This window comes from Adiantum capillus-veneris, chromosome 10 (genome assembly GCF_014529385.1).
Source record: "Adiantum capillus-veneris isolate H3 chromosome 10, ASM1452938v2, whole genome shotgun sequence".
In the NCBI taxonomy this organism is placed as follows: domain Eukaryota; kingdom Viridiplantae; phylum Streptophyta; class Polypodiopsida; order Polypodiales; family Pteridaceae; genus Adiantum; species Adiantum capillus-veneris.
In genome coordinates, this window is record NC_140940.1 from 109725152 (window position 1) to 109741220 (window position 16069).

General features: G+C 42.8%; 1 protein-coding gene across 3 annotated transcripts in view; it reads right to left on the minus strand.

Moving 5' to 3' along the window:
* The window catches only part of LOC147449450 (uncharacterized), a 279835-nt gene that overhangs the window by 77756 nt on the left and 186010 nt on the right, over nucleotides 1-16069 (minus strand). The window lies entirely within an intron of this gene.

Below are 16069 nucleotides of genomic sequence, written 5' to 3' on the forward strand. Positions count from 1 at the left end.
GGAAGCAGAGTTGTAGAGAAATTTAGAGAATGCTATGACTAAATCTGAAAGTCATAAAGCATCACTCTATGACGCGGAAAACGAGAGAGACGGCTTGGTACTCCAGCTAGCCGAGGCTTCAAGAGAAGTAACAAGTGCACAGGAAGCAAGGGAGCGGATAGAGGATGAGTTGGAGGCGGCTAAGGATGAGCTCATTGAGCTAAGGTAAAGAGTCAAGCTCCAAGAAAGAACAATCACTAGACTCAGGTCTACCCCTAGAGCTAGCAGAGCAGGAACCGAACAAGAGGGAGCTATCGTACCAGTTTTGGAAGACCAGGTCCGAAGCTTACAAAGAGAGCTAAGATTAGAGCAAGTGCAAAGGTTGCACATTGCGGAGGGATCATTGGCCGCAGAGGAGAGGCTAACATTAGAAAATCAAACACTACGGGCAGAGAATGAGGCCCTCCGCAAACAACTCCAAGATCTACAAGAGCAACAAAGAAGAGAGACAAAGACACCACAAGAAGAATCAGGTGGAGCAGCCATAGAGCTACCAAAAACTGGAGAGGCAACCACAATTGAAGATCCAGCCCCAGCTCAAGAGGTGGCCTCGACTTCAAGAATCTCTGAAGAAGAAGAACAAAGGCTCCATGATCAAATAGAATAGTCAGCAGAGGAGAGTGCCAAGGCGGAAATGGAATGGGAGAGGAGACTCCTAATCTCTATTAGACTTCAGGGACTAGACACAAAAGTGCTCCATGAACAGTGGATGCAACCCAGCCTGCCTTTCCCTTTGATGAAATTTGAAGTGCTAAAGACGAAAAAGAGAATAGAGGAGGAGCAGTATGTCGCTCTGTACGAAGGCGACATCACAAAGGAGGAACAATCAAAGAAGATAGTAGATTCACAACCTAGATGGAGGAAAGGTTGGCTGAACAAATATCCAGCCTACCTCATCTACTTGGTGGAGGCACCAAAGGAGATTCGAGAGGATGCAACCTTCTGCCCGGTGCTAAGAGTCAGAAACTGGAAAGAGCATGGCAGGATTGCAGAAAAGAAGCCAAATTGGCTTAATTATCCCAGGATGCCAGGACCAAAGGCAGGAGAGAGAATAGGTAAAGCCTACATGGTGAAAACCCTAACGGGCACCATCAAGCTCTTTATTGTCTCTCCTGACCTTTCATGTCAGATGCTCAAGAAAATCTGCAGGACTCTCTTAGCTTGCATTGAAGTGTTCGCGCCAGATAAAGCCACGACCTCGAGTCTACTATCGACGGCCGACACGGTGACTGATATGATGTACGATCTTTCATTGCAGCCTTCTCCAAAAGTGTTACACCTCCTATACCAAAGGATTATGTTTTTGCCTAGCTTCCACATACAAACATTCGAAGAAGCTTTCTACACCGGCTTTTTCACCCACGAAAGCAAAATATTCGGCCCAACCTTGACCATCGGCAACCTACGATACGAATCACATTTGCAGATGCTCAAGACGACAGGACTTTATTGACCAAGCATAAAATTCATGTCAGGGACGACATGAACGCGGAGGGGGGGAGTGTTGAGCCAGCAGAGGATCACACCCACATTTTTGCTCACACTCATCATTTTGTAACCATTGATTGTAATAAATGTCTTTCCGACATTAATTTTGATTTGATCCATTCATTAAGTAACGGGACTCAATTGAGTTTCCAGCTTGTAATCCCGAAGTAATTTCACTTGCTGATGTAATTAGTTAGAGATGTTCTCACCTCCAAGGCTGAGGTATATAAGCCAAAGATTTTGTAACCTAAGGGGGGAGATTATTAATCAAAGTGAGTTTTTTGAGCACCGTGACTGTGTCTGAGAGAGAGAGAGAGAGAGAGAGAGAGAGAGAGAGAGAGAGAGAGAGAGAGAGAGAGAGAGAGAGAGAGAGAGAGAGAGAGAGAGAGAGAGAGAGAGTCTTATCTACTTGCTATGCGAGATACGGAGCCGCCATTGGAGAAGCGACACCGCCATTGTGTTAGCAACGGCGAGAGCTACGCACAGATACCAAGAGTGCGCGCTATCGGCTTCTATGTGTGGTAAGTTCCTACGAGCTTCGGTGTGAGTTTTCTTCCAACTCGTGTGTCGGAATGGAGCGTGCAGCATATCTATAGAACCACAACGAGTAGAGCTACACAATAGTACCATCAGGGTCAAGTTTCGATCACCTGTATTTTTTGGCCTGTCTTCATACGCGTTTACCGCACGGAGTGGTTATAGGTTGATTTTGCAGTTCAAGTCTTTAGGGTGTTGTTCTTACCTAGTGTATAGACTTCCCCTTGAGTTTGAGATCGATTCAATGATTCTAGATCCTGTTTTGTATAGCATTCGTTCGTAGTATGGATTTCAGTCACTTGCGTATTTTAGAACTTAGATTTGATTTCCTTAGTAGTGATTGTCATTAGAAGGTCGAGTAGGTGATTTGACACCCACCTAGTTGTTTCCATGCGCCTGCGGGTCAAGCTCCGTCCTCGTCTGACAAATTCTGTTGTTGGTTGAGTTCTCGCTATTTAGCTTTGGCTAGCGGCATAACCGCCTTAACAAGTGTGACCCACTATCGCTGGAACCTTCACCCCTCACCATCTCCTGAAGTGTTTTAGACCGCAGTTGGCACTGCACGAAGTTCCCTCGTCATTTTCAAAACACTTCCACACAGCAACTGTCCGCCCCCTCGCTACCGAGCGTTTTGCAACGTCACTTTCCACAGGCAGCCTCCCCTTGGCGACAGACATTCCCACTACGCTTTGGAACATCGGCATTCATTGAGCTCCCCCCCCCCCAATCCCTTGCTTTTTGACAGCTCTTTGAACGCCACCACTACCCGCTCCCCGATTTACTATGTCTTAAAACGCTACCCATGGCGGCACTCGTTGATAACGGCGACAAGCCTCCCCTTCTTTGGCAATGACAATTAGACATCACACTATGACCCAACATTTTGAAACGTTGTGCGCCAGCAATGTTGGACGACATTTGTCTGCTGAAAGGATTAAAGTCTGCCACCATACAGAAAGTCGTGCAATGATTTGGAGGAGTGTCTTGGGAGTTGAAGAAGTGGGAACGGTTCAAGAGAGGGCGAGGCAGAGTTTTGATCCGTGGAGCCTTGATTTGTTCAAGAGCTCCCACACAGCAATTTCAAGGCGGATTGTAGTGAGTGCGGCGTGTCTTGGGAAATTTTTATTGGCTTGTATGGAATTCTTAGACATTGCTATGCACAGTTTATTCCGGATCTTTGAATTTGTTCAAGGCGTACCATAGGGCAAACGTGCGGAGCAACTATCGGCGATAGAGTTTCGGATTTCAGAGAGGGATATCAGATTGTGTGGAGCCCATTGCGCATGGAGTTTCCTTTGCGGTGGTATTGAATCGGCTTGGATCTTTTTTGGCCTGGTTTGTACAGCCATTTTTTGAACTACGAGAAGGTACTCGATTACCCGACCTTGGAGCTTCAATATGTCCTTACCTTGCTCGAGGCGCAACAACATCGACTAAAGCAAACCAAAAGCTATGGATAACGGATTTTCAACCATGCATTTAGCGGCCTATGCACCGGCTCAGCTCTCAAGGAACCCAAGAAACTATTTGGCTCGAGTTTATGAAGTCAAAAGCAACTGGAGGAGTTCGCTAGAGGACAACGACAAAGGTCTGTTGGACAAGGATGGCAGAACGAGTACTTAGTTAGCTGCCTCGGTACCCAAGAACTCACAAATAGACAACGACAAAGGAAAGCTAGACAGAGATTACGGTAATAAAGATTTGATAGAGGAGATCGATATGACACTCGTGGCGGTGGCCACAGAGGCCTCGACCTCAAATATCTAGTCGATTGGCAAGTGTCACCACTAGCTTCAGCCACAGAGAGGCTTGTGAGTGGCAGAGAGGGCAAGCAATCAATGCTCTCTATAATTAATTTGGACCCTTGTGTTGGAGTTCAATTTATTGGTGTTTGGATTCGTAGGTCGGAGATCAATGCACATGCATCTGGCAGGGAACCAATCAGACATCTAAAACACTGTGGATGGGCTAGCCAACTCATTGTTGTTGGTCAGATTATGGGCACGATGTGTTCCAATGGTTCATTATCTTGGAGTATTATATTTTGGACGTGATGTGTTCACAATTTAGGAATGGGATTACTGGACATAGTATGGTCTACAAATAAAAGTTTCTACAAAGGAAACCGATGCTCAAGATAGCAATACTTTTAGGTACAAAATTGAGGAGAGCATCACCGAGGTATCTCAAGTAGTCCAAGGCCTTCTATTGGAGTCTGCATGGTAGCTTCTTCATCGACTTGGTCTCACTATTGGTATCCACTATGAGCTGCAGAGAGGGTGTTAAAGTTTAGGCATCTCAAGTGAACTGTCCCATGTGATCCCATTATTTAGTTTGGCTTTTAGGTATTTATTTTAATTATTTTCTTATGTCTTGGGTAGGGCAATTTACTAGGATTTCTATATAATCAACCTCTTGCCTCCATTGTATACACATTCAATTATCCATTGCCAAGGTTGATTGTTTCAAGGGACTCTCTCTCTTGTTATCTCTCTCTCTCTCGCTCTCTCTCTCTCTCTCTCTCTCTCTCTCTCTCTCTCTCTCTCATGCTCAGTCCTCTTGGTCTCTTCGCTTTTGATTTCAAGAACTGGGCAATGCGAGTAGGAAAGCACCTGGCCTTTCACTGTAAGGATTCGTAGCAAAATTAAGCAAGGCGTTGATGATTTGAAGCCAAAAACACACTCAAATAGAACAAAACTCCAGCCATGAAAGCTCCACATTAAAAAATAACCAATACTAACTGAAAACTCTTGTGTGTGTGAAGATTAGGTATTGCCTCGCTCCCAATTGCACAAATGCAGTGCTCATTCAACCTGTTAAAAACCCTAAAACGACGCTTCAATTTCTTGTTGTGACCATTTTATGGAATCTTCAGTACTTCATTGGAGAATCCTAGGTAGTAATTTGAGGAGGGGAAACCTTAATTGGAGGCCTCACAACCTTGAACATGTAGTGGAAGTAGCACGGGACTGCACTAGCACCTTGTAATGGAATGGCTGTATCTCCTTGATTATATGCCCAACTGAGCTCATTCTTGGCTGTAAAACTTTCCCCTCAGCTTGAGCAAAAACGGAACCGTTGTTGATATGGAATTTTGAGCCATTTTTTGCTATTTTTGGCCATTGTATGACCATTTTTGCCCAAAAATGCCTTTCTTTGTCCGTAAAATGCCATAACGAGCTCGGAAAAATCCCAAAATTTGTGGAAAAATCCCATTGGGCTCAAATTTCATGTTGAAACTTATTTTTCTACTTGATAAGCACTCTGGACACGTCTTTTAGCCCGCATATGAAACCTGCTATTTTTGAACGAGATTGTCCGCATTGAACTTTCTAGGCAAAACGAGCGTTCCACTTCGATACACTTGACATTTGTACATTTCTAAAGAAAAATTGGAATATATTTATGTGAAAAGACATGCCATAGTGCCACGTCTAGGGGCTCACCTGCCTCGTAAGGTATGTACACAACTGCAACCGTGGCATCTATTTTTGCATATATCAGACTATGTACATCATAGCATTTGGTCCCACATAGCAAAAGCATTGAGATTGAGGTAGATATTTTAGTTTCACATTATGCACGTGCCACTGCACGACATTCACCCCCTTTAAACCTGCACATCCTCCGGAATGTGCCATACATATGTTTTGCACGTTCAATCTTCATTTAAGTCAACATACATATCAATTTAATCATCACTTGCAACGAAGTCGAGTGCATCATCATCTCTTTCTTCATCTTCATCCATGAAATTTTCATCAGAGCCTTCATTTTGACTCTCGTGTGAATGAAAGGGATTTGTATCACCTTTCTTTTGAATAACTTGATTCTTTTCCCTGCGATGGGAATGTTCATTTCTGTTCCGTCCAACTCATGCAAGTTATAAGCTGCATTTCCATGTACATGTTGAACCACATAAGGACCAAACCATCGCTTTGAAAGATTTCTTATTGTTGAATGTTGGTTGTCAAGACTGTTTTCATACATCAACACCCACCTTCCTCAATAGCTTTAGGTCTGAGGCTATGCCTCTTATCAAGTCTGTCTTTATTCTTTAACCTTGCATCTTCCAATCGGGCTACTGAAATCTCAATATCTTGGGGCCTTCTTCCTAACTATTTTATGCGCAAAGCAAGAAGGTTTTCCCGACTCATTCTATTTTCCCGAGGCAATACATTCCATGTGGGAATTACATCCTCAATTGGCATTATAGGTTTGTGACCATACATCAACTCGAAAGGCATATAACCAGGAACTGAGCTATGAGTTGTACGATCAACCCATAAAGCATAAGGCAATAACCTAGGCCGGTCTTCCATTTTACGTTTTGTAGGCCTTAGCCAAAGCTTCAATGATAGGAGGATGTCCACGCTCTGATTTTCGATTTCCCTTCAGGATTATATGCAGTAGTGAGAGCAAGTTTAATGCCCAACCTAGAGAAAACCAACTCACCCCTGTCTGCTGTTATTTTCCCAACACATCCATAATCGCTAATTACATCATCCAAGAGGAACTTACACACCCCTTCTTTGCTTTTTGTTATTAGAGCACGGTCTTCAACTTGGTTGGTTGAGTCTTCTCGTGCAAGCACTATTTATCTCATTTTCCATAAGCTCAATGGCATTGTAACTAGACTCTCTACCCACTTATAATGCATGGCCAATGGGAAAGTAGGGTGCAACCCGTCACGATGACGTACATTTGAATACATTTGACAGGTTTCACAAGACTCCACAAAGTGAGATACATCTTTATACATACCTTTCCACCAATAACTCTCTTTAATTTTAGTAAAGGTGGCTCATATGGCTTTATGTACAACATAAAGACTCTCATGAAACTTTTTCATAAGATCATTTTGGCATCCTTATCATTCACGACTCTGAAGGGCATTCCATTTCTTTTTTTTGGACGCTCCATAAGTACCCATATTTCAAAAAGTATCCATAGGCCTTTCTCCGTATTCTTTTGAACTCTTGATCAGTCCACCCTTCTTGCCTTGTCAAAGTGCTCAGATAGCGTCCAATGAGCAACCAGTCACCTTGATATAGGTCCTCTGTAAATGACTCAAGTGCATTTGACAGGCAAACAAGATCACCCTTGGCATGAGAGATACTATAGAATTGTGTGCCTACATCATCACCCTTGACAACCATGTCTTCTTCATTTTTATACCTTGCTCTCGAAAGCATATCCGCAACTCGATCTTTTTCCCTTGCAATATGCTTAACTTTTGGATTTAAGGACTTCATGTAGGTAATCCATCTCAACATAGCAATGTTGGGAGTTGAGCAGCTTGTGATCATTCCAAGAAGGGGTAGACAATCAGTCTCCACTATTACATTTGCTCCTATCAAATACTCTTTATCGCATTTTAGTGTTGTGACTACCCCCCATAACTCTCTTTTTACTTGTGGATAGTTTTGTTGATGAGCACGTAGGACTTTTTCTCCACATCTCACCATATATTGCTTGCCATCATCATCATCTTGCCCAATCACCCATCCAATTCCTGTGGGGCTAGTATCCACTGTCACAATTACATATCTTCCACATTCATATTTTATTTACCTCAAAGTTGGATACATAAGCAACAGCTTCTTAAATTTTCTCATGGCATGGCTATGCATTTCTTCCCATTGAAACTTTTGGTTCTTTCTCAAAAGTTGATACAAAGTTCTGCCACATGCGCATAATGTGGAATCTAGATAACATAAAACACACATGCACCCAAGACCCTTCAAACCTCAGTTACATTAATACATGTCTCTTTCATTCTTTGAATCACATTAATATTTGCTAGACAAGGCCTTCTACCATACGACAATTGTCCCCTCCCTGCCACCGAGCGTTTTGAAACACCGCTATCCACAAGCAACCTCCCCTTGATGATAGATTTCCCCCCTGTATTTTGAAATGCCGGCAGTCATCGAGCTCCCCTCCCCCTGCCCCTTGCATTTTGAGACGCACTGTCGACCCCCCCCCCCCCCCCCCCCCCCAGGTTTACTACGTTTTAAAACGCTGCCCCATGGCGGCACTCCTTGACAACGACGATAAGCCTCTCATTCTTTGGCAATGACAAATAGCCATCACACTATGACCTAGCATTTTGAAACACTGTGAGCCTGTAGTGTTGGACGACATTTGTCTGCTGAAAGGATTAAAGTTGGCCACTGTAGAAAAATCCGTGCAATGATTTGGAGGAGTGTCTTGGGAGTTGTAGGAGTGGGAAGAAACGGCTTGGGGAATTTTTATCGGCTTGTATGGAATTCTTAGACATTGCTATGCACAGTTTATTATGGAGCTTTGGATTTGTTTGAGGCCTACCACAGGGCAAATGTGCGGATAGACTTTCGGATTTCAGAGAGGGATATCAGATTGTGCGGAGCCCATTGCATGTGGGGTTCCCTTTGTGGTGGTATTGAATTGGCTTTGATCATTTTTGGCTTGGTTTGTACGGCCATTTTTTGGAGTGCGATTACCCAACCTTGCAACTTCAATATGTCCCTACCATGCTCGAGGCGCGACGACAACGACAATTGACACCCAAAAGCACCCAAAAGACCATCTATTTAGCACCCTATGCACCGGCTCACTTCTCAAGGAACCCGACAAATTGTTTAGTTTGAGTTTGTGAAGTCAAAAGCAAATGACAAAGCTCGCTAGAGGACAATGACAAAGGGCAATTGAATAAGGATGATAGAACCGGTACTCAGTCAGCTGCCTCGGTACCCGAGAGATATGACCATTGTCATGATTGGGATTCGATGCTTTGTTTGGCTCGAGAGTTTGAAGCTAGAGGCACAAGTAAGAACTCACACATAGACAAGGACAAAGGCAAAAAAGCTGGACAGAGGAGGTCGTCATGGCACTCGTGAGAGTGGCCACATTGACCTCAACGCCAAATTTCTAGTGAAATGACAGGTGTCACCACTAGCTTGAGCCAGAGAGAGGCTTGTGAGTGGCAGAGAACCGCCGAATGTGATCCCATGTTTGGTGGACGAAGCTGCGGTTTCCAGAGAAGGAGTCACATTTTAGTGGGAAATCCTTGTAAAATTCTTTTGTAAGAGAGCATCTCTAAGACAAGAACTTGTAATTTATGATTACTTTTCTGGGAGCAATTGTATATTAGAGAGCCAGTTAGAAGTTTAGGAGCTTTTGGTCGGACAAGCCATTTGTAAAGACCTAAACTATAAAGGTCAAGTTTTGTAGGTTATCATATTTCATGGGAAGTTTGAAGAAACGGTGTACGTACTGAGAGATATCTCTTCCTCCAACTTGTAATTATTGCTACTGTGGCTACGGTAATCCAAATTCAGATTCGTTTATTGCATTGTGTTCCTCTTACTTTGCTCTTTTATTCAAGTGTAAGCATTCAAGATTCGGTGTAAGTTTTCAACTACGTGTTTGGAGCTTTAAATCGCTATTTTGAGTGCTTTATGCGTATTTTATGTTGTTTTGATCCTAGGAGAGGCTTTAGGGACCCTAAAACGACCCTTTAGGATCATCTGTTTACTGTTTTTGCTTACTTTGGGACGAACGATCGCGATCCATGTACCTACCCAAAATGCTATGACAGTGATAGGATAGATTCTAAATAGTCTCCTGTAGCTTCACTTCAAGTTTCCTGCGAATCCGATATGATTCGCATGGTAAATGAGCGTGATGACTGTAGAGTTGCGTAGAAGGACATAGACAGATTACTTGGCTTTAGTGCGTATGATTTGCTTGCAGAGTTAGTATTTGCATCTCATTGAGTTCACTTCATTAGGAATGACACCCTTGTGAGTTTCCATGCCTCCTTGGTCACTTCCCTTGTATTGATATTTTATGTTGATGCGTGAGAGCTATGCTATGGACGTCCGTCGCGACGACCCGCAAACATTTGCGCCGCTGTCGGGGAATGCACCTTAGGTAATGAGTGACCGAGTGCGCAGTTAGCTTCCTTAAAAGAAGATCAATCCACAAATCCATTTTACACCTCAATTAGGCTGCTAGACAGGGGTTTAGAGTTTAGTGGAGTCTAGAGTCTGTGGACTGGCTAGATCCTCTCTTAGGAGATTTAGGGAGCTGAGTGAGAGTGTTCAAAGCATTTTTGCTCTTCAATTTCTCTAATTCGATTGAGTACTGAAATCTTACCCGAAATCCGTCTTGTTTGTTTTGTTCCTTCATTTCTGTACTTAGGAGTAGGATAAGTAATTTACAGTCTAGTCAGATTTGGGGCAAAAGTTAGAGTCGAGAAACTAGGAAACCATAACTTTGGCAAAAAGGCCATAAAACTCTGAAATTTAGAAAATCTGACCAAACAGGGTTGATATTGATTCAAATCACCAAGTGGTAGCACAAAACACTGTAAAACACTTGTGAGAGGGAGCAGACTAAATTTCATCAGATTTCGCTCATGTACTACGATCGCGATCGGTGTACCTCTGTGTCAGAATTGGACTAGAATTGTTGTGTGCCTTCCTGATAAGATTCTAAATAAGTTTGTCTAAAGCAACCACACCCAGAAACATCAAAAATCAAGAAAATCAGGCTACTTGGGTAAAACTAGCCTAACAACCCAAAAAGTGCAAATCTTGGCTTTTAGTGATCCAAATGCTAAGTGTAGGGGGAAATAACCTCAAAACACCTTTGCCAACAAGCACACCAAAATTGGTCTAATTTGGGAATTGTACTACGATTGCGATCGGTGTACCTACGATTTTGACCAGATTTCATCTGTGAGATCCTTAGGTGTATATAAACATAAAAGTATACAGGACCAAGAGCCAAAAACCTCAAAATACCTGTCAAATCATCTGAGTATTGATTCAAGTCGGAAATTGATATACTGACATAGAAATTGACTTTCATCAGGATCATATACATCAAATTGGATATAGACTATACAGAGGGAGAGCATGTACACAGTACAACCCCAGATAGCTTTTATATCCCAAAACAAACACCAAAATCAAGTCAAACTGACAGATTCAGAAAAACATACATTTCTAACCAAGAACTGGTAAAAGCTTGACTTTTTGGGGTTTGAATACAAAAGTATTTGGTGGGTAGCCTTAAAATATCCTAGTGAACAAGCTGGTGAAATTTCATCAAATTTGGGCACTGTACTACGATCGCGATCGGTGTATCTAAGTGCCAGATTTGACTCAGTTTTGACCTGCTCATAGACCTAGACTATTTAAGATATCAGGAGTTGTCAAAACCCAAATTGGACATACTGTCAATAATCTGCAAGCAAAATTGTGTTGAAGTTGTTGTGAAGTTGTTAAATCTGCTGACAGTTGGAATGATACAGTGATCTCATAGCCATCAAGTGTATTCATTTGCAGAGACCGATCAAGTAACAATCCATGCAGTCGTGAGAGTTGGAAGATCACTCCATCTCCACGTAAGAGGTCTGGATTCAATTGGTAAATTCCACTTTCTTCATGTTTTTGAGATCGGGAAAACAAATCAACAACCAACATCGAAATTTAGCGGATAAAGCAAGTGTTTTATCAACGGAGGAGAGTGTAAACCAAGGTGTAGTACGAACGTTAGAGCCGATCCCTGAAGAAAGTATTTCCGATACTTCTTCAGAGAGATCTTAAGAGTATTTTACAGAACACTTGGGATATTTAAACCTAAACAAAAGAGAAAACATGGCTGCAGGACCATCAAACCCTTCGACCACAATGAAGCTATTGTTCATCAAGTATCAGTATGACAACAAGCAAGGTGCCAAGATCTACAAAGATGGTATGGACCGCTACTATGTGAAAATAGAAGATAGACCAAGTGAGTTCATGGACTTAGTTCTTGTGAGCTATAGCGGAGATAGGTACCTAGATGACGAAGGTATCATGTACTTGGTAGTCCCAAATCCTAACATTGTGGACAAGTAGGGATTGATCGGCACGAAAGCCAAAGTAGATGAGGAACCTAAGGAGAAAGCACCAACAATGAGCTTCCCTAATGCGAGGTTAAGGCGAGAAAACGAAACTTTGAGAGTCAACATAGACAACGTCTACGTAGGGTTATACAAGTATATAATAATGGAGAGGAAGATCTCTATTATAGATGCGAGGAACCCTACGTCGGAGAGTTGACAGAGCGAAAAAGACTTTATGTCTTCACCTACACAGAGGGATGAGAAACAAAAATCGTCGCATACGCAAATATGGAAGATGATACACAACAATCGATAAAAAGGAGTTGAAAGGATATACGTACTTCGGGGGACCACTCCACCAGTATTATGTCACTCCAAGCCCATGGAGACCAGCACCTACAAATGTCATGCCAGACCCGATGGCAACATGTGGAGAGAGGACTCATGTAGCTGATTCTTTTAGTCAACCTCAGTATTCTATGCCAAACCCCATGGGAACGTTACATCCCAGAGTGTCAATATCTACGAATCGAGGTAGTGCGGTTCCTATCTCTACACATATCACAATAGGTCCGACATTTGCAACCACACCGTCACATTTGCCTCCTAGTAGTAGATTCGTGGCAGGGGAGCAAACGAGAGCAACGCACGACATCCATGATGTACGAGAACGATTAGGTCGAGACACGGGACCATTGAGATTGGTCGCAAACCATAGACGGATGAGGCCATCCCAAGTAGCGAAGTGCATGCCAAAGAAGTATAGCGGATCAGGGATTAGGCTTCCATAAACCTAAACATCAAAGAGCAGAGCAGGTCACTGATTTCCATACTCAATATGAGGGATTCGGGCTGACCTTGGAAGGGACGGACTTAACATGGTTTCAACCTTTGAACCCTGAAACTTGTCCAAATATTGAACATGTATTACGGGAGTTCGCGGAAGAATTCTCAAAACGGAGTATAAAGCATAATACTATATCACAGATATATGTTTTTAAACAAAAGGAGAACGAAAAAGTGAAGGAAGCATCCTTGAGATTCAAGCAATACATTGAGAGGTGCCCAAGGAGAGAATTACCGCAGGACGAGAGATTGTCTGTGCTCTTCATTGAAGGACTTCGAAACGAAACCTTAAAAAAGGACCTTCACTTGAAAGCCTGTAGCACATTTGAACAGGTTACAAGGGAAGCGTTATATCTTGTTGATAACTGCAAAGCATATGGGGAAGTGTCAGAGGATAATGATTCAGTAACCAGTGGCTCTTCATCTATTAAGAGTGAACCCTCTACCAAGAAAGATGCTCAGGCTTCTTTGATGCTGACAGCTGACCAAATGATAGAGGAAGTAATGAAGAGAATGCAGCAACATATGAGATCAAATCCAGTGATGAGACAGTCTCAGACAAGAAAATGTGACATATGTGGGAGGGATCACCCAACGTCGTGGTGTACACAACAGCCAAAAGCACCAGTTGAGAATGGACAAGTACTGAAATGGTGCGCCATAGAGCAAAAATAGACGAACCGTGGCACGGATGAGTGTTTTTACAACAAAAACTATATGAGGGAAAGCCACCTCCTCCAAGATATCAAGTTGGGTCAAATGTGAATATGGTAGCAGGAGCAGACAGACCTCAACCTATGTTGGGTCAACAACCTCCTTTACCACAAGAAAATAGGGCCATGATTAGGTATGCTCAACCTTACGAAGCATCACCAGGAACAAATAATACACCTCAAATTTCTTGTTACGAGGAACTGAATGAGCCTTACGTAACTGAACTTGAACCACAGATGTACGCAGACGAAGCCTATCAACCATGGGGAAATAACGAGGGTATGGCACCACCAACGTATGTAGCACAACCTTCGAGGGATCAATATTTGGTGGACAAAAGAACCCTAATGTTCATTGTGAACCAGAACTACAAACCAAGAGGATACCCTAATAGGGCGAGACAACCTATGGGATCACCTCCTCAAAATCAACCACCAATTGGACCGTGCTATAGCTGTGGAAGTACAAATCATTGGGAGCGTAGTTGTCCTTTCAAAGGTGAAAGAGTGAAAATTTTTGGGTTTTGTGATGGGTGTGGTGTGAATCACATACTGCCAGATTGCCCAAGGAATCCGAACAACAAGGGAAAAGCAACTATGAATATTGTGGGGGTGTTACCAAGAGCAAGCAGTGGATCAGAAACCGAATCCATGATCCAAATCAATGCGGTAACCAGAGCCCAAGCCAAGGACTTAGAGAAAAACAAACCATTGGAAGAAAAGGTCGACTTGTCAATATCCACAGAAAACGAGAGTGTATCTGTGAGAACACAGTGGAAATCCTGGAAGGTGAAACGAGACAAAATGAAAGCAAGAAGGATGAAAACCCAAATTGCCATGAAACGAAAGAGCAACTGAAACAAGAGAGAGATTGTAAAATTGATGAGGACAACAACAAGCCGAGGAAAGCATCCTCAGGGGGATCAGTCTTGGTTGAGAAAGTGCTAGAGCCTTTAGATGCTCTATTACAAGCGCATGAAGCAAGGCTAAAAAGAAACCTAAACATCAAAGAGCATAGCAGATCACTGATTTTCATACTCAATATGAGGGATTCGGGCTGACCTTGTAAGGGACGGCCTTAACATGGTTTCAACCTTTGAACCCTGAAACTTGTCCGAATATTGAACATGTATTGCAGGAGTTCGCGGAAGAATTCTCAAAACGGAGTATAAAGCATAATACTATATCACAGGTATATGTTTTTAAACAAAAGGAGAACGAAAAAGTGAAGGAAGCATCCTTGAGATTCAAGCAATACATTGAGAGGTGCCCAAGGAGAGAATTACCGCAGGACGAGAGATTGTCTGTGCTCTTCATTGAAGGACTTAGAAACAAAACCTTAAAAAAGGACCTTCACTTGAAAGCCTGTAGCACATTTGAACAGGCTGCAAGGGAAGCGTTATATCTTATTGATAACTGCAAATCATATGGGGAAGTGTCAGAGAATACTGATTCAGTAACCAATGGCTCTTCATCTATTAAGAGTGAACCCTCTACCAAGAAAGATGCGCAGGCTTCTTTGATGCCGACAGCTGACCAAATGATAGAGGAAGTAATGAAGAGAATGCAGCAACATATGAGATCAAATCTGGTGATGAGACAGTCTCAGACGAGGAAATGTGACATATGTGGGAAGGATCACCCAACGCCGTGGTGTACACAACATCCAAAAGCACCAAAAGCATCAAAGAAGCAAGGCTAAAAAAAAACCTAAACATCAAATAGCAGAGCAGATCAGTCTTGGTCGAGAAAGTGCTAGAGCCTTTAGATGCTCTATTACAAGCGCATGAAGCAAGGCTAAAAACAAACCAAATCTTAGAGCAGAGATGGTTGACTTATCCTCAACCAAAAGTGGAAACGAAGCGTTTGGAAATGTGCCTCAGGAAGATATAGGTTAGGTAGGCCAAATTCTAGCTCATTGATCATTTTCACATTTTGAGAGAGAAGAAGAGAGCTTCTTGACCTAGAGCGAGCTGCCACATTTCTACCCCGTACGGACGATCGGAGCCAGCATTTCATACTAGATTTCACAGGTATGTTCCTTATCAAGTAAAGATCAAGTCTATTATGCATGCAAGCGCGAATCATTGCACAAACGGGCGAATGGATCAAATCAAAGACAGATTAGGTCGGGTAGATCTAGGGCCCTTAGAGGAATCAAAACAAAACTTTTTTCAAGCACAGAACACATCAATGTGTTCCCCACAATGTCAGGAACCAGGCCATATGATCAAACCTCAAAATGGTGGTGGTACACCGATCGCGATTGGTATACATCACTGTCCAAATTTGCCACAGAAATCGCTGAAAGCATTCTCTCAGCTTCGCCAACAACCTGCAGGTGATAAAAATTAACTTGGGTTCTATGGAACGATCGCGATCGGTGCCCCCAGGATCAGATTTTGCAAATTTTGGCTTGGCCCAGGCTTAGAACTCAGTGAGGGATACACTCTCCTGAATTTTCATGAAAAATGCACAAATTTTGCTCATAGAATGGGCCAAATTTGTCAAACACACCCAAATCGGGAAAATTGACCTACAAATACCAAAATTCGACTAAAAATTA